The sequence below is a fragment of the Bombus terrestris genome, chromosome 8, assembly GCF_910591885.1.
Source record: "Bombus terrestris chromosome 8, iyBomTerr1.2, whole genome shotgun sequence".
In the NCBI taxonomy this organism is placed as follows: domain Eukaryota; kingdom Metazoa; phylum Arthropoda; class Insecta; order Hymenoptera; family Apidae; genus Bombus; species Bombus terrestris.
Window position 1 is genome coordinate 2,679,160 of NC_063276.1, and position 22,888 is coordinate 2,702,047.

The 22,888-nt window shown below is 41.3% G+C and overlaps 1 protein-coding gene across 7 annotated transcripts in view; it reads right to left on the bottom strand.

Moving 5' to 3' along the window:
- LOC100647422 (basement membrane-specific heparan sulfate proteoglycan core protein) overlaps positions 1–22,888 on the bottom strand; it is a 263,946-nt gene that overhangs the window by 109,064 nt on the left and 131,994 nt on the right. The gene's annotated exons all lie outside the window — the stretch shown is intronic.

Here is a 22,888-nt window from a genome sequence, read left to right on the forward strand (position 1 = left end):
TTATTATTATTATTGTTGTTGTTCTTATTATTATTACTATTATTATTATTGTTATTATTATTATTATTATTAATATTATGGAGTAATATTCTCCGCTGTTTCAATATTAAATCCTAATTTATAGCAGATGCATAATTGCCAGAAGCAACTTCAAAATCGATTGGCGATAATTGCGCGGAGAAACCGATTCCAAGACCAAGTCCGTACTCTATTTAGATACGTTTGCAGGATGGTTTCCATTACCGATCCATATGGTAGCCGTGATGTGACAAAAAGAGAGAAAGTATCAAATTTTTGGTCGATATGTAACGGCCAGTTCGGACGCTTACCTTTTAATTACTAAAATATACGCATCGATTCTTTTTATTCATCGATTTTTGTTACATTATCAAATTGTTTTTAACGGAAAGCTTCTACCTTGATGCTGCTTTTGTAACAAATTAATCTGAACGTACATTAATTGGATAAAGGATTAAATCGTTTCGAGATGCTTTTCATAGAATTCTCCTGGACAAAAGGATTAAACGAATGTATATCGCAAGTATCGAAATAACATTTTAAAAATATGTTTCAGCCAACGAGATTTCGATACGGTAACAATGGCAGCCGACAATGTGGCCCTGGTGGCGGTAGATCATTGTATCATTAGCAAATAATTGATTTGTATATTTCGTTATTAATTACCGAATATAATTCAATTTGATTTACGCGGAACACGGATTTCGGAGAAACAACGATCGCAAACATTCCAATGAAACGCGTTCCTTTCCTTGGAAATATTCGTACAGCGCGATATGTAATTCGTCGTAATGAAACGCGCAAATATTAAAAAATTATCTCGTTCTCGGGCCAATTTAGTTTGCCAAATACGCGGAATACCATTCTCTGAAATTTTCGAATACACCAAAGAGCACGTGCGTTTTTTGAAAAGCAGTTTTTTTCTCGACTAAAAGATAACGAAGGAATCAGATGGTATTAGCTGCGGAAATTAGGTTGCGCCGTAGAAATCTTCCCAGCAAATTTAAAAAAGCTTCGTTCGTTTAATGAGGAAGAAGAATATTCTCCTACTGTATTATCTTATCCGACGTAAACCGGAATCTCGGTTATCATCGGTACTCAACGAGGAAACGTAATCGATCGTAACTGTCCACCTTGCATAAAGGATTTATTCTACACGCAACGTGCCACGATCCTAACAGCCCGATTAATACGAACGAAAAGATGAACTTTGATTAGCAATTACGCCAGGCATGTGCTTCTGTCGTAGGTGAAATTTAATTATGAGATTCAGATCGACGTACGAATAATAAATTTGACGGATTAAAAATGTATAGGTTTGAACGGAAGATTAACTGCCGGCTGACAACGTTCCTTTCGTTGCAGCTGTGCAATTGGTAGCGAATGGTTGACCGTAACCATCGAGGTATCGTTCGGCACTTGAACGTGATTCAGTAGAGTCTAGAAAATTCAGAACTGTTGAATATCGGCAAAGTTCAACGTACGATCGTCCAATAACTCAACAATTTTTGGTTACGGCGTCGTTACTTGGGTTTGCAATTCATTTTCCACCGATTGTGTCCGCAATTTCTGCGGCTCCGCGCGCCAACTGACTTATGCGACAAATTGCTTTCGGATGAAAAGTGCGGTGTCAGCGAGAATTCCGTTACGAGTTGTATCTGAAACGCGCGTTGTTACCATTGCGCAGGGACACGTTTGCGGCGAGAACCGTACCAGAAAAAGGTAATGTCTTTTAATGGACAAACGATCTCTCGAAACGATACGGCACCGAACTGCCAGCCATTCACCGAGTCAGCGTCATCCGACCATTCCGACTCACGCTCTCGTCGTCGATTTAAAATCACCAGCAACACGTTCCCAGTCACGGACGTTTCAAACGGTCTACATGACGTAAAGACTAATTTTAATGAAATAAACGACACCGTGTCGTGGTTCTGCGTGCGACCTTTATATCGTGACGTTAACGTTTATTCGTTACGAGGCAACCAAGTACCAAAGTCGCGGTACCAAAGCGTTTTTGCGAAAGATCTTTTCGATATTTCTTAGCGGAATTGACAGTTTTTACGAGATATATTCGTATCACGTGGTCTTAGACGGTTTTAAACGAGACCCTGAAGCGAGGTTCGGATAAATTTCAATGTAAAGGCTTCGCACCTTCGAAAAGCCTTTATCAATCCCGTTATCGTAGAAAGAGAAAGATAGAGAGCGAGAGAGCTCGTTTTTCTGTTAAAGGACATTTCGGTCTGACCAAAGTAATCGGACTGACCTCTCTTTTTGCCAGGACACTGTTACCATCTATAGACCCGGCATAGCCTTGCGGACGCGCTAGGGTTTCGCGACTTCAGCAACTTTTATTGGAAAACTATTAACCCTGCACGCTCAAAGAAAGTTTACGTTACGGGTATCGATTCTGTTCGAATATTGCAAACGTGAGTTGTTTGGAGCAAAGCTGTGGCTCTTATTAAACGAACTCTGCTGTCACTCCGATCAGTTAACGAAAGCTTTGTTCCTAGCAGGATTTTCCTGCTCTCCTGTTTAAAAGTTCCCCGTTGCCAACTTTGTTCACAGTGTGTTTACCGTATGTACATAGTTATAACAATTTTATCCTAACAATTTGCCCGCAACGCCGCGTCGTATAAAGCTTTACAGATTCGCTCTCTTGTTTTCGACAAGTTATAATAACGCGTAAAACGATATTTAGTCGAAGCAAGCAAGTATCGCTGGCGATAGATACAAAATCAAGCGCAACGATGCGAAGCATCGCAAGCGGAGAATAGTAGCGCTTGATTTATCGTGATTTACGTAGAAGCGAATGGAGTTATTTTTCGCACAGGTCATAAGCGGTATCTGATGCTGTTCACCCGCGATAGCCAAAAGGATACAAATTACTCCTCATTTTTTCATATAACGCGTTTACCTAAGCATTTTTATTACACCAGTTGGTTATCTGTTTTATCAACGATCATAGACGATGATACGTTCTACGTTAGAACGAGTTCCGATCTGGCGTTATATCGGTAGATCGCTTACGATAATTGCAATTGATACACCGCTTCCCAGAAAAGAAGTAATCGTAAATTATTACCAAGGTACAATTTGTCTTTCAGCTGGCGCCGATATACTAGTTCGTTAATATATTATTGATAATTGTACGAATAAGGTAACGAAGCGAGCGATAAATCATTTCTTTTTATTAAATGCTAACTAAAATTAATAATCCCAACTGATTAACACATTGACATAGTAGAAGAAATATTTGCATTTATTCGTAATGGCCAATCATTGCGCGAGACATTAATTTTAATTAAAGTTACACTCTGCAAACTCTGCGTTAATTCGGTACAGCATTTAACATTAATGGGAAAAAATGACGTTTCGTTATTTTACGGGATATTTTCATGTACTTCCACTTGCGATTTTTACATCTGTTAACCGTGTTTTACTAGGTTCCTTCGATCATTGATCCATAAACCTGACTTTTCTTGCAAAGCTACGTTTCGATGCTATTCGATAAATTCATCGGCTCAGCGAAAGATATCGATATTCGTGACACGATATTCGCACAAACGAGACAAAATATTTCGCAAATGTGGCCATTCGTTGTGAAGAAAAACGAGTCGTTGAAATCGTTAAAGCACAGGCTTCTTACGAGATTTACGAGCTCGTGTCACGTTCGTTTCAATAACGTATCGATGATAAACCGTGTGACGTAGAATCAAATAAAAGATTCGAGAGAAGAAATTACAAGGACTCGGTACCTTGTCAAGGTTTGCATAGCATCGTGTTCTCTGGAAATTAGTTGGGAACAGATCGACGTATCGGAGTCCGCGAACGGCGGACGTTCCCCACGGGTACAGCAGTTCCTGTTCATCAAAGTACTGATCCGACTTGCTGGATGCTGTACTCAGCAGCCCGCGTCTTTAAGGTTATTCCGTTGAACGTTATCGAGAAACTATTAATCTCCAGAGAATGATGGAGGACGTTCTGGAACGGCGTCGCATGTTCAAAACGACAAATCGTCAGGGAACAAAGAAGATCCCTAAACGAAATGGAACGTGTACCGATAAAATTGTGGCAACGTTTTATTCAACATGTACGAAAAACCTGAACGAATGCTTCAAGGCGGATACCGTGATAAATATATAATACCTTCATCCGCTTGAAACATTGCCTTCAATGATCCATGATCCTTTCCACGATGGATTACGCGATCCCAGGCATGCATAATTTCTTTATTTCTTTCAAAAATTTCTGCTTCAAGAGGTCTGAATGGAAATTCATTCTGTTGTATCCATTTTCGGGGATGAAAGGAAGCGTTGTTCGTTTGATTAAAAAAGTCGAATAATTTCAAAATTACCGTCGAAACTGAATCGTTCCAAGGTAGTTGTCGAATTATCATTGGCTAAAGCTGGCGGGCGTAATAAAGAGGAGCCGTTTGAAGGAGAAACGAAGGTACGTAAAAGCGAGAAGAAGGACGGTATTCGAGTCTTAACAAGCACTTTCGTTCTCATTACTAACGCGTCACGAACGTTAAACACAGCACTGAAAATTTTCTTCCTCCGGTCCCTGCAACAGTCCATTCGATTCTACAACAATCGCTATCCCGTTAACGCTAATTCACTTCTACAACGAGTCACGGCTCGCTGCGCGGACACAATTACGTCCAGGTACGTATATATATATAAGTAGCTTGATTTACTTAAAAGACCTTGCGTGCTATCGAGGCTGCTGTCACTAGGAATAGCGAAACACGTGTCGCTATCAGTGTTAATGAATCTCATTATCGATCGATCGTTTCACGCTTGTCAGAAATGAGCAATTTTAATCGTTTCCTAATAAAGTGGATCGCCTATAGCTGCGTTCTATCGGAAATTCACAGGGAATCGGTGTCGAAGATTTATAAATAAAGCTTTCGGTGTATTTAGAACGACGTTTCGAAAATGAAAACTTCGTAAAGTACTCGCACACGGAACAAGTTGCAAATTTAAATTATTGGAAATTGAAGCACGAGTTAATGAAATTTTATTTAATATCTCTTTATGTTCCTTGTCGTTATAAAAAATAAATTGCCTCTCCAACGTGATCGTAGCGCTTCTCGCGCAATACGATCAATCGAATATCAATTTAAGAAAATTAAACCAATATCGGCAAATTAAATTTAAAGAGAAATAACACATCGTTAAGAATACACGTACGTAACTGGTACTACTATCGAACAGATCGAACGATCGTAATTACTCACCGTCATTTTCAAAATTACCGACACCAAATTCACGAGATACAAATGTGTCTTTCATTATTTTCTTACGCTTGGTCGTAAAAACGGTAAATCGCGTTATATCGTACGTATGCGTCAAATACAACTGCCTATCACTTTTGTCAGCAGTGCGTCATTAGCGTAACAATATTAACAGTCGAGAGGACTATGAATAGCTTGCGTGATAATATGTATCAATTTTAACGCTTCCATTATATTTAGCGAAGGAAATCTCACAGAGCGAGCAGAGTAAATGTAAAAAATGAAGAGGGGACGATCGCGTATTAAAACTTGGCTATTGGAAATCGATTCGTTCGCGCACCAACTTACATTATACCTAATCGTGCGGGTCCTTGAACGATGGAAAAGAAATATTCTCTTGCTTTCAATCGAGCTGGCTAGACGATTGAAAATTTGCATGGCCATGCTTCTTTGATCATGCGCTACCTTCGAAACCACGATTGCATGATTTTATATCGCCCTTTTCAAGGTTTTAAATAAGAAGCCTTCTAAAATTCCACCGATATCTATACGATCGAGGTATTTCAGGCGAAACGAACTTTTCTTCTAGCTAAGCAAATTTCGCGAGTGAATTAACGGTAAAAACTGGATAAAATTTGCTCTGTGAAGAGAACCTCGTTAAATATCCTTACACGCATAATGAAACGGAATTATTACGCTTCTGGAATCGTTAATTATTGCTTTGTCCATATTTCGTACGTTCCCTCTATCGACTTTTTTACGTTTACGTGCGTTAAGCTGTGAATTAGCGAATTAACAAACTGCGAATATACATAGGAACCGTATTTTTCCAATAACGTTGCTAAAAACGTCTAATCTTTCGTCGAGTTTGATCGAAACGTATTATTAACTTAGAAGAATAGAAAATTCGCTGTCAAGTAAAGATATTTTCGTACTTAAGTGACATCGATGCTGGGGCAAGAGATCGATCGTGTACGAAAAATCGCTCGTACCATCTAAAATAGCAGCATTGCATTTCTAACCGTTCAACGCTCCTATACTTATACGTGATCGTTGATTTGATGAGCTGTGCTAAAATTAATGTTACGGAAGCGTAGATACGTAGATCATAGTGGCGGCGATTCGATTCTGTGCTGACTGCTTCGATAATGCGCAATCTGATTACACCAACTATACTCGTTACAAGTGACTTTCATTAATGAATTTACATGGAAACCGCGTAATCATTCGAAGATTACACGTCTAACCGAATTACTCGAATATTGCCTAATTAATATACAAAATCGCTGATAACGATGACACGATTAATCGTTTTAGTCAGACAATGAGATAATACGATTTATCTGATTAATTTTGGACATTGTGGCATCGCGTGCCATACTGGCCATCATAAAAGATGTACATATCGTGATCCTGTGTAAAAAGTTTTCTCCGCTGTGACTTCGCTTCGACTGCTTATAAATTATTTGATATTCGTGTCGAGCTGAAGCCACGTAAAGTACACGCGTATACACGTTAACGATAATGGACAAAGTTAATCCGCAAGTTCTTTAGGTAATACAAACATTATCAGATTCTCTAATAGTGGTTGACCGATATTTCGATTAAAATCGACACAGAAAGGCAAACTGTTCGTTAGAAAATATAATCGAAATGTTATTAATTCTATCGTGCTTTACTTATCGTAGTATCCGATCGTTGCCTGTACGCTTTTCGTAATTTAATTAATTTAATTACTTTTGCCGATGGACTGATAACTAAACCGTTAGCGCAACAACATGGTCACATTGTTACCATTCCTGTTGGCAATGTAACCTTATTCGTTGTAAGATATAACTGGGTAAATTTGGCGCGTGAATATAGTAGTTGTCCCTATAGCAGGACGTAGATGTCGTTGATAAGTTAATAGGATGACGTGATCGAGCGTACGGTGTAAACTAACGAGTAGAAGGAATACGCGTGTTTGTGCCGGCTGTGTGACATACTTTGCAACTACGACTGTTCTAGTATGAATAACGGATGACGATTCATGGAAATCCGGCGCCACTCTGGTTAGCCAATCGCTCGGGGTAAGAATCAAAGGTACGGAAAAGACTTTCCGAGTGTACGATAGAAGATAATTAATAAACGAGGATAGGAAAGGGGAAACGAAGCAGGTTCGTGGCAATTTCGCACGTACCGCGATATTTAGGGCGAAAGCCCGAGATAAAGGAATTCTAGCCTGATAAAAGCAATTATGGGAACTTTGCTCGAATGGCCGCAGTATTTTCCGACATAGACCATTCCCGAAAATGTGTTAAGTCTGTTTATCGTTGTTTCGGAATTAAGCGCCACGTGTTACGTGACGACGAATTAACGTTTCCAAAAGATTAAACTTAATCTGACGTTACTAACATAATAATCTACGTTCGTGGATCGTTAAAAGCAACTGTTACCAGTGATCCAACTAGTTCTGAAGTAATAAAGCGACCAGTTAATCGGTATCGCGTAAATTCCATTATTCCCAACGTCATACGACAATTTAATCTTGCGTGAATGCTGCGTGACTGACGAATTATTAAGAAAAATATAATACGATTATTTGGCACGATCGTTCGATCGACTTTCCAAAGCTGCCTAATCCCAACCTAACCCGAACCTAATGCCAAAGCTGCCGATGGACAGAAGCGGAAGCTTCGACTCTTTAATCCTTCTTCGAGTTATTAAACATTTCAAAATGCAATTTCATTCCGCGAAAGAACGTTCGCTCTTCTCGCACGCTCTAGCGAAAACAAAAAATGAAAGTGTAAACGAGCATTCGTTCGGCGTTCGGCAGTTTGACAGATTGACAGGTACTTTTTGGTACGGCGCAACGCGCCACATCCGCTCGTCCGCCGCATAGTGTCACTTTTAGCGAAGTTAGCGTTTCCCTTGTACATTGTACAGACTGTAATTACGAAACTATTTGCTCGCTGTTTCCGCGACAAAAGCAATCGGGTCGTTTTGCAGTTGCAAGTCGACTCGTCTTGCGTTTTTATTTTATAATTTTACCAGAGTGCCAGAGAAGCGAACGTTCCTCAGGTTGATCCAAAATTTAAAGCCTAATACGCACCACAGGATAATACTCGTTCGATGATTGCCTTTCCATCGTAGCAAGCATGATAATTTCGCTTTCAGATTTCACATACGTAGACGCAGATAGGTTTCGAAGCGAGCTTTAATGTAGCTTCGATTTGTAGGCTGGTTCGGATTTGAACGTGCGATAAATCGTACGCGATATTTTGCTGGTTTGTTACCGGAACAACTGTATCGCTGTGTAAATCGAATAAATCTTGATTTACTGGCTTTATATCATTCAATGGTACGGCTGCACTCTTGTTACTAGTTTTGTCTCTTCTGACATACTTCCAACACAACTGGAGCGGCGTAATGTACCGTGTGGTATACGAAGCAAGAAAACGAGGTGAAATTTGTATTCCTGAAACGAGAGCGGCCACTGTTGCAACTGACTTTTTGATTCATGGAAAGACACGTGCTGAAGACAGTGACGTGGATTTGCTTCGCAACATCCACCTGACTACCGCACCTCAAATCGTTATCGATGCTTCGTGTACGTCTACGATGCGATAGAATCATCGGCAAACAAACGTATATCCGTTATGCGCCTATTTGTTTATCATATACGTGATTTTTAATTAAACGTATTTAATAGATAGAACTGGGAACGAAGGTAACTGACGGGTGTCGATGCTCGGAGATTCGGGACCAAGCAACGAACAATCTTGGCGACGATTAGCAAAAGGGACAAAAGGCTCGTGCCGACGATCTTTTAATCGAATGAAAATTCAATCGAAAAACCAGTTTGATGTCCGTTCGACGGCGCACACGATATCGGCTAATTGCTAATAAGTGCAAAGCAAATATTGCTTCAATCACGGTTCCTCGATAACGTCGTTAAAGCCGACGACTGCTGATTGCGAGAGAGCAGGCCGCGAACGCCGCGTATGACGAACGAATTAAATTGCCAAAAATAACACGATAAAAAGATTACCAGCTCTACTCGGACGGCTAGCACTACTCCACTCTTCCGTCGTGAACAATGGTTTTCTAGCTGTAGAAATACCGCGAACCGATGGCCGATAATCATTCGATCGTTTCCCTAATAACACCGCCGCGCCTGTTACTTCTCTTGAATTTTTTCGGCAAAGCCCCGTTATTCGTTTCCGATCCTCCACGTTTTTCACAGACCGATCAAACTGATTCACGGGTACGCGTTAGAACGCAACAGATGCTGCGATCTGAGCGCGTTAGATTCGATTCGCTTTTAGAAGAAACGCGCGAAGAAAGTTGTTACTTGTACATTTTCCAGGACATAAAGAGATAACGCTGGAGCCTGGAAACGAAAACCAATCTAAATTCTATAAGGTTACGTTGGAACGAAATTACAAACCATAACTTCCTTACAATTAGTACCTAATAATATTTGTTCGTACGCGTGGCCTGCTGTACATGCACCTACGGCAGAACATTATCTATGTACAACTATGTGGTGTGAATCGATAATTTAGAGCGTTAACCTTTCGTAGTTCAGCGAAGCAAGCGCAAACTGTTTCGATGTACGAATATGAAATTGTAAACGCGGAAACATGCTAAGTCGAATCAGAACTTACAAGTTACGACTTGCACCGAGCGATCTACGCGGATAGGAATTTGTATCTATCGCATGACTGGAAAAATTCTCGTTGCTACCAACAGGAGAGTCGCTTCGCTTAACGAGACTAAATTTCTTTCGACGAATTCGTATATAACCGAAGAGGCTGGCTCGACCGGCAAGAACGAAGTACTTTTCAAAGAACCCTTATTTACAGCGCACTGCGAAAGTCGATCGGTCTTGAAGAAAGCCGAGGAAATGGCCTCGTCCTTTGTTTTATGTATCGTAAATTAACGCAGAACTTTTCTACGCGTGACGATCGTTGCCGTAACTTGCACATTCTTAGATTACAAAATACATACGGTCGTGAATATTTCGCATCGGTTTCAGATAAAACGACGCTTAAACTTGAAGGCAACTGACGAGCAATCATCATCCAGCAGGAAAACTGAAATCTGATAAATATCAGACATGGAATATCGGACGGTTAAACAAATGAAATAAATTGTTACGTAACACGACGAATCGTATAGTGGCAAGTTACGAACGCAATGTAAAATTGTATTATTACGTAACACGGCCACAAGCTATATTTATTACGCATAACTTACCGTTTGCTACGGCCGTAACATTTCCACGACACGAGCTCGGAGATCATAAAAGTCGACGTGGAACAGGGACTGAATTCAAAGTTCATATTACACGGTACAAGACGCACGAACAACCATCGACGAAAAGGTACAGGAGAATTTGGGGAAACTGTTGGCTGGAGAGCAATAACGTAAACCCTGGCTTCTCCATTAAAATCCAAATTACTTGCGTTGCATCTGCGAAAAAAAAAAAAAAAAAAAAGAAAAGGGACAGTTCTAAACAATCGCTCCATGACTCTGCCTTTCTCTCTTCCTACTAGCACGGCGACGATCTCGTTTTTCCATTCTTTTGCAGCAATCTCCGCGTTCTTTTTCCGTTTTCTGTTCAGCTGGAACCGTGGGATATGGACGCGGTGAGCGTTTCGGAGCCTGTACAAACAGGTCCGCACAATACCGTCGAAAAGAAATAGATTTTCCACCTAACGAGACGGAAACCAACAAATAGCGATGTGAGGTCGTGCGTGCCGGTGGCCCATTGCCAACAACACATGATAAAACACAACCTCGCCACGGCGCTAGGCTTTTTGCCGGGGTGCCACCCAACGGACCACGCTTTTCTCTTCTCTTCTCTTCGTCGGCTCCTCGTCATTTCCACTGCACGTTCGACCGTGAGAAAGTAATCGTCGATTTGACGTGGGAAACAAAGAGATTCGATTTCAAACAACCAGCAGTAATCTCGACGATCCCGAATCCAGCCACGAGATACAGCTTTTTCCTTTTCGCGAGAGCATTCGGATCTTACCGATTTCTTAAAGGCGTCTATCATTAGAAATATTTCTATTCTTTGAGATATCTATCGCTTTCAGCTTTCCTCGTTAATCCCATTAATTTGTCCGTTCAGTCGAATCACCTCGTATAAACGAAGAAACTATCGACCCAATTCGTTTGAAAACGCAACTGTGAACAAACGTGGAGATTTACAGACAAAGACATTCGAATGGAATGAAAGTAAGAAAGAATTTATCTTTCTTCGGGTAGTCTCGAAGGAGAAGACGATATCATAAGGACAACGAGAATAGCTCTGCGTCGGTTGTTTTAATAATAAAACGAAGATACCGATTTATTCTCTTTGAGATTATGTTTCTCCACCAAGAAGAAATAAATCTGGTATCCTTAAAAATGGCGCGCCGAATATGAAATCTTAAACGTTAAGAAGAACCATCAAAGTTGCTCTCCCTGTTGCCATTTTAACAGCGTTTCGACTTTCTCTGTTCCGTTTTACTCGATCGCTGCGGATATTAATCCCATTCGCATTAATAACAAATTACACGAATTAAACGGCGATAAACGATCTACTCTCAAGTCCAAGTTACCTGTTTCTCCGGCAATTATTAGCATTTCGAGCCCTCGGGAACGTTTGGAAAAGTCGTAGCATTTCTGGCAGAAATTTGCCCAACTACTTCCATAAATATCTGCTCGGAACGTGCTAGGCGTCGAATCGACTTAACCACGAGCTCCAAAATAATATGAAAACTTATTTCAACGGCGTACAATTGAATGAAATTCCTAGGAGCAGCTGTTAGCATCTGCATTGTCTGCACCTGAATCGGCCATTCTATTATCTCTGCAACTTTCCCGGGTGCGACGATAGAGCGCAAAACTTGCGTGTAACGTGGCGTTGCGTAAATGTCAACAAGTTGTTGGAAAAAATTCCAGCTACGGCTGATCCGACCGAGATACAGAGCGAGTCATCGAGAACTCGCAGCTACAGGCTTCGCCATAGAAATTTTCCTCCCTTTCTCTTTACCACAAAAACTGAACGTACGTTTCAAACGAATTTACCATTTGCAACGATGTTCCATAAAACGAGCTTTCGTCGCGAAACTTTGGATTTTACTGAAAAATGTTAAAGTATTATCGATTACGGAAGGTATAATAAGCGGCACAACGTTCCGCTGTAATAAAACAGAGTTTCACACGGACATCCCGCCACACGGCACATAGCTTTCGACGGTAATTCCCGAAGATAAGAGAAAACTAATTCGACCGACTTTTATTTTTATAAAGCCATTGGTAGGTTGGCTGGCGAACAGTCCATGGAACGAAAACGCTCGGGTATATTCCTTTTTCCGGTAAATGTGCGTCGTTATTTACGCTCGATCCGGTATAATCCTTTCCTTTCAAGGTACGTGGGTCACAACGAGGCACGCCCACGCCGCATAAAAATCGATTTACCAGGCGTTGATCTGCTCGAATAATCGAGCAAGAAATCGACGTGGTATAATGGAAATATTTATGTGGCGTCGGCGGTACGGTGGTTCGAGAGCATTACCGCAACTGCGGCAGCAATTTTCCTGACACGGTGCGAACCGAACCGGCGTATCGAATTGCGGGGAAATAAGAAAGATAGCGGCGAAAAAGAAAAGTTGGCAAACCAAGAAACTTTATACGCATTTACGATAGAACGCAAGCATTTGGTCGCACCTGCGAACGCGCGTTCGCTATCTCTGTATTTCTAGCGAAAACGTTGCTGCATTACAGATATAGGAAACAGGTCACCGGATTCGAGGGACGTTAGCCCTCGAATATTCGCGCACGGAATTCTCCCGGTTATTATGTAACGTTACATTTAATTACACCGATTCTTGCGTTTGAACATTGCAACGCGTCGCGATACCCTGCCATGCATCAAAAACAGCCTATTTTGTTATTATTCCATTTCCTTTTCACAACCAGTTCGCGGAATAATCAACAGAGAGGAATTGTTTGGCAAATTTTTTATTGCGAGCGGATGGGAAGTTGTGTCAAGTTTAAACAAAATATTTCGCGAATTCCAAAGAGTAAATCGTTATTTTTTTACTCTCGCGTACTCGCGTTTAAACGTTTATCGCGAAATTCCGTCTGCAGATACTTATCGCAAAAACTCGCTCTCGCCGAGCTTCTGGATTTGTAGCTCGCGTTGCGAAAAATGTCGTAAATAAAAAACAAATGTTAGAGTTACAGCAATCTATAAGATATTTAATTTCTCGTAATATATACTAGTTAGAGTTTCCTCGGGAGAGAAACTCGATACGAGGAAACAAAATGAAGAGACACCTAAGCTTTTCTATCAACGACGACTAGAGTTTCGGAGACGAAACTACTACCGAGGTTTTAGTTCTCCAGCATACTATCTTGGATGTCGTTCGGGATACGACGAAGCATTTCTAGCAGTGCTACTTAAAATATAAGATACGTACAATTGTAAGAACTAACGATAAAGCCTTGGACAAATTTCCAGCGCAAACAGAGATCTATCCTTAGAGGCGCGCTCGCCATTTGAAAAGTTTCAACGTTTATCCAAAGAATGAACGTTCTTCGATCTGTTCGGCAAAGTTGCGCGTATAATTTCGCCGAACATAAAACCAACCTGTTACTTTCCACCTAACCCTTCACCGAATTATTTTTGCGCGAAATGAAAAACTTTTTCGAACGACAAACGATCAACCAACGAGTCCAACCTTCTTCCTTCCACCTCTCGGTTGGATCGGCTCGCCATAAAAATTCTTCGGTTCCTCGTTCGTTGCCGAACAACGCCACGCTTCACGCGGCATCGTAATTTCATTACGGCAATTGGAAAACAAGATAAGAAGACTCGTTACACAGATCGCGAGGAATCACCGCGCATGGACGATAACGCGACGATAAAAGTTTCGCGAGTATCGACAGGGATGGGAATAACAGACGAGGAGCAATTTACCGCTTCATCGAATTACCAGGAAACGCTAAGACGCACGGAAACAGAAAGTTCCACGGTGGATGGTACTCGAACGATGTGCACACGGAAATACACACTTGGTGCGCGCTGAGTAAAAGGTACTCCGCCGAAAGAAGAGAAACACTGGCAGGGCGAGAAAGGGGCTCGGGAGTTGAAGAAGAGACGGAGACAGACAGCCCACTGCCCCCCGCGAAAGAGGTCAGAGAATCCACGGATGTTTCGGGATTGCAGCTATTCTTCAGCCACAATAAGAGACACTAGGGGCTCGCGACACGGATGCATCCACGGTGCACTATTGATCCTGAAAGTGGTGAAAATGTAGTTTCATCTACGAATGGTATCCGTGATACGGCGGTGCTCGGCTGGCGGAGCACTAGCGCCGTGAAAAAAGGAACGGGAAGAATTTACGTGCCAGCCAGATGTATTGTTCCGAATAGATTTATGTGCAACCGAACAAACACGTTTTTCCTTCCTATGCTATCCGTTTCTTCTTCGTTCTCGATTCCCTAGGTTTTCTCTCGGCTATGCCAACCTATATTTTCCAATTAATAGCCCTGTTAATCGGCAGCTGTTGATTTTACTGAAAAAGGGGAAAGAGATAAAAAGAAGAAAATGCAAGTCTTCGTGCACGATCATGAAACTCATTTTACTTGTCTATCGGTTAGACTAGTCTATCGCACCGAGAAAGTGTGTTCTATAAACGGCATATGCATCTAGCATGTTGCATTATCGATCCCGAAAGTGGCGAAAACGTAGTTTCATCTACGAATGGTAGCCGTGGTACGCATTTCGCGGTACATTCGGGTCAGATGAAAGAAGAAACGAAATTTATGTGATACCCAGATATATTGTTCCTTATGGATTTATGCACTGTGATTCTTCATCGTGCTCGCGGAGCTACAACTTTTGCAAAAATTTAGACTCTCCGGAGACGGTGCAGCGATCCAACAAGCGCTACGTAAAATACATATTTCTATTTCTGCCTTGCTCTAGCCTTCCTATCTCTTTTAGAAGAAACGCGCGTATGATATAGAATTTACGAACTGAGATTTTCAAATTTACGATTCGCCCGTGGACCTTGTTTCCTATGGTATTTTAGGGCCGTATATTTTCCCTTGCATTTGCGAACGAAAAGTCTATTTCTTAGGCGCGACTATTATACAGGGTGAGTCGGTAAAAACTATCATCCGAAGCAATTTGTTTCTTATCGATCTTATCGAGAAAAATGTTTCAATCGAAGTTTATCGTATTCGAGAAGCCTGATTAATATTTCGCTTAACACCCTATATCATTCTTTAGATATTAAGACGACTTTCAGCTTTTTAACAATCGCCGTATAGTTTTTGTAACGTTGACCGATCCAGCTCGACATTCTCGCCAAAAAGTATTAACCAATTCGTATCGAAAAAGCATTAGTTGGCGAGATATTTTAACTTTAATCTGTGAAATTTAACGTACAGAAAGACGAAGAAAGACGCGAAGCGATATTCTCGTGTTCGCGTTATCTTTGTCTTTCGTGAATTAAATTTCACACATTAAAGCTCAAATATCTGCTAAACTAATGGTTTTTCGATACAAATACGTTAATGTAATACTTTTCTGCGGAGAATTCGCAGCTGGATCCACCAATGTTATAAAAACTATACGCTGATTATCAAAACGCTCAGTCACCTTAATATTTGAAGGAAATATAAGGCGATAAGCCAGATATTAACCAGGCTCCTCGAATACCCATAAATTTCGCTTTCAAACATTTTTTGATAAAGCCAGCAAATAAGGAATTATTTCAGGTGATCATTTTTCCTGACTCATGCTGGTATACTCCTTCCTGCACTATGCGCGGATATACGTGTTCGATGCACGTCACATCGATACAGGCTACTTATACGCGATTCAGTCTTTATCCGAGTGCATTATCGCCGAGGACTTGATCCTTCATCTCGTCAGGTTGATTTTTGTCATAACCAACCGATGAACCGCGCGCCGTACTTTCCATTAATCACAGAACCGACTTTTTAACGCAGAGATATCGGATTGGCTTTTTACCATAACTTCGTAAAACTTGGCTGCGGAAAAACGCGCTTTCTTGCAATTACCTTCTTCAACAGCCACCATCAAATATTCCTCCAGCACTCCTAAAATCCTGAGAAACCCATTTTCCCCGGACGTTGTATCGGCACCAGCAACTAGGTCAAAGAATACGCGAGAATGTTTTACGAATCGTAGCTATTTTTCAATTGCGATATAAAATACCGTCGACCATCGCTATTCATCGTGACGTACTTCTTCGTCGAGTGTCCACTGACCGGCACGATCGTTTTGACCAAGAATATCGCAGCCATTTCTTTCCAGAAAGATACTCGGATGGACAATGCGTGCATCCATAAAACACGTCCAAGGTATTTTCTTCCAGGTTCGCTTCTCTATATACGAATAAAGAGACAATCTTTTACCTTTTATCACGTATACCACCGTACTATTGACAGGCGCGTGTAAATGGCAAGCAATTTAATTGGAGTTTTGTGAATTTATCTTGTACCACGACGATCGCAGATTTCTTTGACAAACGTCCAATATCGCGGATTCTTTCGTTAGCTCGAACGTGGAATTTCGTACATAATCCTGAGATTCGTCAAATTTAAAATGGTCGAACGTGTACGTCGTAAAGCGACTCGTGCACAAACGTAATAGAAGAAACGACGAAACTGGTAATTGCAGTCCATTTTTATCTTTGCGACGTAAAGGGGTAACGTTAAGCTTGTACACCCGACTCGGCTTTTAATAAACACAGGGTGCAAAACGTAGCTGTTAAATTTCTAACCCCTGATTCGTGTTGAGCAGCACCTCGGTATAATTATTGGCGTTTCTCAAACAACAAGATGACGTAATTTCGATCTTTTCCATGGAAACGTAAACCTAGTCGCACCGAAAGCCTTAACAAGTGGAACCACTTGACCGAGTTTCGGTGGAGACTTTGAAAGCAATTACACAGGATGTTGGTGAAACGTAGAAACCGAGTTAAATTTCGAAATTCGGATCGACGGTAGGTTGCAAATCTTACGATCGAGGCACTTTCCATTTTTATCAAATAAATATCGAACTCTGGCGATTCGAGTGTCGGATAAAGTGTCGCAGACACTGCTGCTGGTAAATATTATCCGTCGATTGATTCTACGACGAATAGAGCCGGTTTGCTTCTGTTTGAAATTACACGCTGTTGCATCGAGCACAGAAGGAAACGACATTACGAAACAGTAACGTTATTTCATTAACGAGATGAAATTTTATTTGAACGATTTAACGAGACCGCGTACGTCTAAATATAGTTGCTAGGTGATTACGTGGAACAGCCTCGCAAAGACAGAATTTAGCACGTGTCGAGGGCCCGTCGTCCCGACACTCTGAGTAATTAAAGCAGCGTGAAGAATCTGATTAGAAAATTCAATGCTTGCGTTGGTCTCCACGCGACGGGTTACGTAGCGTAGCGGCGCAGCACGACGAGTAGAGTTCACTTTTGATGCGGCGAGCGTCTACGATACTACGTACAATAAAATACCTTCCAGTTTATATAACGATCTTCGCTAAAACCTCGAAGATGCTTTATTCATTTTCATAATTGGAAAGCAGCATTATCTTGGATTTTTTAAACGGTACCGTACATTCTTTTTTTTATTATTATAATACACCGTAGAGAATATTAGATGCACTTTCGATACACGCGAGTGGCGTGGTAAGAGGCATGTTATTAATAGGGTTCGAAGCTTGCAGGCAGCTATAGAATCGATTGCGATCGCGTGTCCCTATCGTGATAAGAAAGATCGGGTTAATAATAATCTCGGACGTGCCTTAGAAACCGTTAAACCGATTTCAGGACCATTGCTCTTTTCGATGACCGTGTAATTCCTTTCCTGCAGTGGAAAGTGATTTAGCCGCACGACCGTTACACGAGTTGTCTATGGATATAAATTTGCCGGACACACTCCCGACAACCATCGCATCGAAGGGATTGCTTCCTGTTTCCTCTGCTCTTTCGGCTAAGTGGAACGAAGATATCGATGAAAGGAAGGAATAGCCAACGTTGAATCTATTTCATTTAGTCACACCATCGCCTATTAAATACGTATGTAATTACGTATATATCGATAGAAAGCCATCGATGCTCGATCGTGCGCGTTCGTTGCTTCATAGCCGTTTGCTGCATAGCCGTTTTCGTTCGCGAAAAATTCACACGAGTTACCGGTTCGCGATCGCTTGGGCGAAAAATCTCGCGGTGAAAGACGGCCAATTCATCGCGCTAGAATTTTCACGACGAATACCGCGACACGGAATTGACCCGTTTTTCGTTACAACGGATAAGCAGCTGTTTTCATTTCGTTTCGAGGAAAAATATTGAGAATGCGCGTTAGCGCTAGCAAACGGACAAATGAAATCTCATTGTCTCTCTTTTCTATGCAGCTGTTTCGTTCTTATCGTCTGTGTCTCTGTTTGTTTTCAGAAGAAAATCAATGCAGGAAATTTAGGATCCTTTCTCGTTTTTTCCATCAAACGCTATCCGACAGAGGCAATTCTCTCGCGTTAAAAAACCACACGTTCGTTCAAAGGTCCGAACGAACGATCCCTTTAACATTTTCAATTTTCTATCGATATTCGTGCACTTGTTGGCGACAAAATAATTTGCTAGGTTGTTTGCGCCAAATTAAAGCGAACTTTATACGTACGTAGCAAATCAAATTTCTTGTATCTTTTAGACAAAATGGTAATAAGGAATAAGATCGAGTCGCGTCTGAAAAATTCACCGGGATTATGATAAATACTTGACAATTAAGAAACCGTTTAACGCCATCAGAGATGCGTTATCGATAGCCTTTCGTGGCGATATCCCTAGCTAGCCGACGCAAAAGCGTTCTGTCACGTTTAATGGAAAGTTCAGTTTCTCCCTTGTCTGCTGATGCCCGAAGGGTACGATAATTTTACGGGTCATTTGCATAATACCGTCGACCAGTCACGTGAATCACTTTGATAAGCCCAATATCAACGGTTTACGCTCTATCCGTTCGTCTGTTTCCCTGTACTCTGTACGCGATCTTCTCCACCAATGGCTTCCATTTGCCACTCGATCCCGCTAAGCACTGCTGCACGGATGTCTTCACTTTTCGGTGCTCTAGGCCGTGTTAATTTTATAAACGTTTGATGAGATTCGCTTCGAACGTTTCTACTTTCAGCTTCGTTAATAATCAATTCGGCGAGTACCATGATATTTCTCAAAGATCGGAGATTCAGCAATTTTCTATTCTACTTTTCTGCTTTACCTGTTGTATTAACACCAGTTAGCTGTTTCGAAAACTTTGAAAAGTTTGTACGTAAAACGAGTGGCAGAAAGTAAACGACGACGAGTATACTCAAAGTCAGAAACAGCTAGTTGACTCGAGACGTCGCGTCGAGACGTTCAATCGACGTGGATTTTTCGCCCTAAACGAACATTTTATCGCAGTCCGTGACACGTTTCAATGGGAAAGAATTAGAGTCACAGGCAAAGGTTGGAGCACGATGTAATTCCATTAAATTAAACAGAACCGGCAATCCTCGATAAAAGTATGGAAACGGTTGGACACGTGGAGAGGCGTCGACATCGGACAATAGGCTACATTTGCATTCAGAAACGATAAATGCAGAAAGGCAGTTCGTGACGGCGCAAATGTGCGTCGCAAGGTGAGGCGGGATTGCTTAATAAGCACTTGTTGCAATAATCGGATGAAAATAAAGCTGGCGGGTTGTAGCGGTACACGCGATGTAATAACCTACCTACCAATGCGATGCTTGGCCGGCTTTAATTTTGACATTCTCCGATGGAGTTGAAACGAGGTGTGCTCTAAATCCACAATATCCGTCCGAGTAGCTCCCCGAACATGGCATAATAACATCAGCTGCTACAACTTCAATAGAACGCCGCAACGTCCTTGCGGTGTGCAACCCCTTCCATCCCCAAACGACGGAACTTGAGTTTGGCAAATTGGGTTCTCGACTTACAATCAACCGCATTCCGCAAACGTGTAACACGTCCGCCTGAGCGCACAATTCCGAGACACTATCCTTCGAAATATCGAGATATCGCTGTTACCTTGAGCATCGACATCGACGCTTCCTCGACGTTTCCACCTCGCTTCTCCCATATCTTTCGTCTATTCGTCGCGAGTGGAACGCGACTAATCGTATGCTCGAGTTTAGAGTTGCTTGGACGAGTGACGTTGAAATACGCGAATCGAAGAATAGATCGTATAGAAAGAAGGTACATGGCGAACAGAAGCTTGGCGTTGCCGAAGAAAAATAGTATTAATTAGGATCTGATGGTCGAAGCATCGGCGGAATCGATGGCAAAGAAGTTTATCGCGCGAGGGACGAAAGTATGAAAACACAGCTTACGAAATTCATGATAATACGGCAACTTTGGCACAGCCGAACCATGCTTTTACAAGAACTTTCCTAACGTAAACTCTGCAAGTTCGTTAGAAGACAGTAGTGTACACAGGAAGAATAAACCGTGGGTTCGTACGAAAATAAAATTCCAATTTCGATCGAGACGAGCCGAGTCGGTTGCACAGACGATAGAAAGGCGCGTGGTCAACAGGAAACGAAAAGATTGATTTCACGAGTCAAAGACGAGCCCCGGCAAGTTAGTTATCGGTAAATGAGCTGTCGCTTAAAAATGCAATTTTCCACGACGCTCCTAAGAAAGTTCGCCTCGATGGAATTTCCAGACACCTCGTCCCCCTCGATCTGGCCATGGATAGCCGGGATGAAAACTACCGCAAGACGCGATGATGTCAACGATGCCGAGGAGATGGCGGCAAATTTGTTCTGTTAATTCGGCCCATGTTTATTTTCCCTAAACTAATAGCCCGACGGGAAAGCAGAATAACGTGTTCATTAAAGAACGCGGATAATTGAGTTTCAAGTTTTTAAGCGCGCCACCATCTCCCGCTATCACGATATTTCCTATATATTTGAATCAATATTCGATCATCCCGTAGACCATCTTTTTTTTTTTTTTTTTTTTTTTTTTTTTTTTTTTAGTTTTGCTAAGACTTTAGCTTAGAACAATGGGAGTCGTTTCTATCGGAGTTTTAAAACATTGAGACAAAAGACCGAATAGGGAAGGGTAACAAATTGTAACAAAATGCGGGAAAATTCATATCTAATCGATTTTTATCCGATATATAAGCAACAACGACTATAAAACTTGTGTTCGACGCTGGAACTTGAGACCGAATTATTTTCAGTTTTCATACTGCATCGAGCATAGATTAGAATCACGTGGCGAAGAAAATATCCTATCTACCCTTATGTATTTATAACAACAGTTACAATTAATGACGTTGTGAAATGCTTTGTTATCGGAAACTGTAATGGCGGAATTTAATTTCATCAGACCCGGGGGAAGTTTCATAATTATATTCTATAAACTTTTAATTAAAGGCACGCGTTCTCGGTTACGCGATATATAGGTACGGATTCGATATTCAACGTATGTTCTTGCAAAACGTTAAAAATAGATTAGAGGCGTTCAAAATACGATCGTAACGTAGGATAAATTCTGTTGCTAATAAATAACATCGACAAGTTTCCATTTCGTTTCCATAGCTTGTCCATTAGCTGAAGATCCATTCCACTCTCCTGCCATATTATTTCGTTTTTGTTGCTTCGAAACTTGTTCGTTTGATCGTTGCGCGTTGTTTCAACGATAAACAAGGTTATTAATACCAACGTGTAAAGGTTGATTATTTTAATAAACCGCAGCGATGAGGTAACGCTTTTCTACGTTGTACGCGTTCTTTGGTAAAATGTTTAATTACTAATTACCGGTGTAACGATCGACAACGCGATACCAATGTTTACACGATCAAAAGGCACGAATATTTCTATTTTGAAAAGAAAACACGTGATTTTGAAAGAATATCGGATTTTACTCTGCAACGATTTAACGATCCTTTCGTTAAATATTTCCAAAGAAACTGTATTTTCTAAAAGTTGCAGGCTACGCGCTTGAAAAAGTACGTTTCGTGGAACAGATTTTTGCTAGGGTCGCATGTTGCATAGGCATCGATTTTTAAGTCATCGAATCCTCCTTCGGCGATACAATTTATGCAAAGCACGGTATAGTTGTATATGGGAAATATCCGTGAAAATACCGTTTCGAAATCAGCCGCAGATAGCGAACGGTCGCATAAATAAGCCGTGTATCTGCATTTTTGAATAATTTTGACGCCTTGTTATCGCGGCAAACGTGTCCTCGCCATTTCTTAAGCGATAATCTCCCGCCAACAACGCCAAGCATTTTTATCGTCAAAGTTGTTACCGCGTAACAAAGTTACACGCGAATTGCTGCTGGATATTAATATTTAAGCGGGCAGGTTCAAACACGTTCGTGTTACCTTTCACGCGCGCGATCTTAACGATTCCTCGGGTTACGAATATCGCCAACGGTGTCTCGTTATGCTCTGATTATTAAGAATTTAGCTTGTCATATTTTTAACAAAGATGGGTCGCGAGCCCTTTAAATACCATTTTTCGACTCTCGGTTATACTCTCGTTAAGAGGAAACTTCGTCGACTAAAATACTTTGCAACTCGAGTTTCGCCGTTTCCAGTTCATGGAAA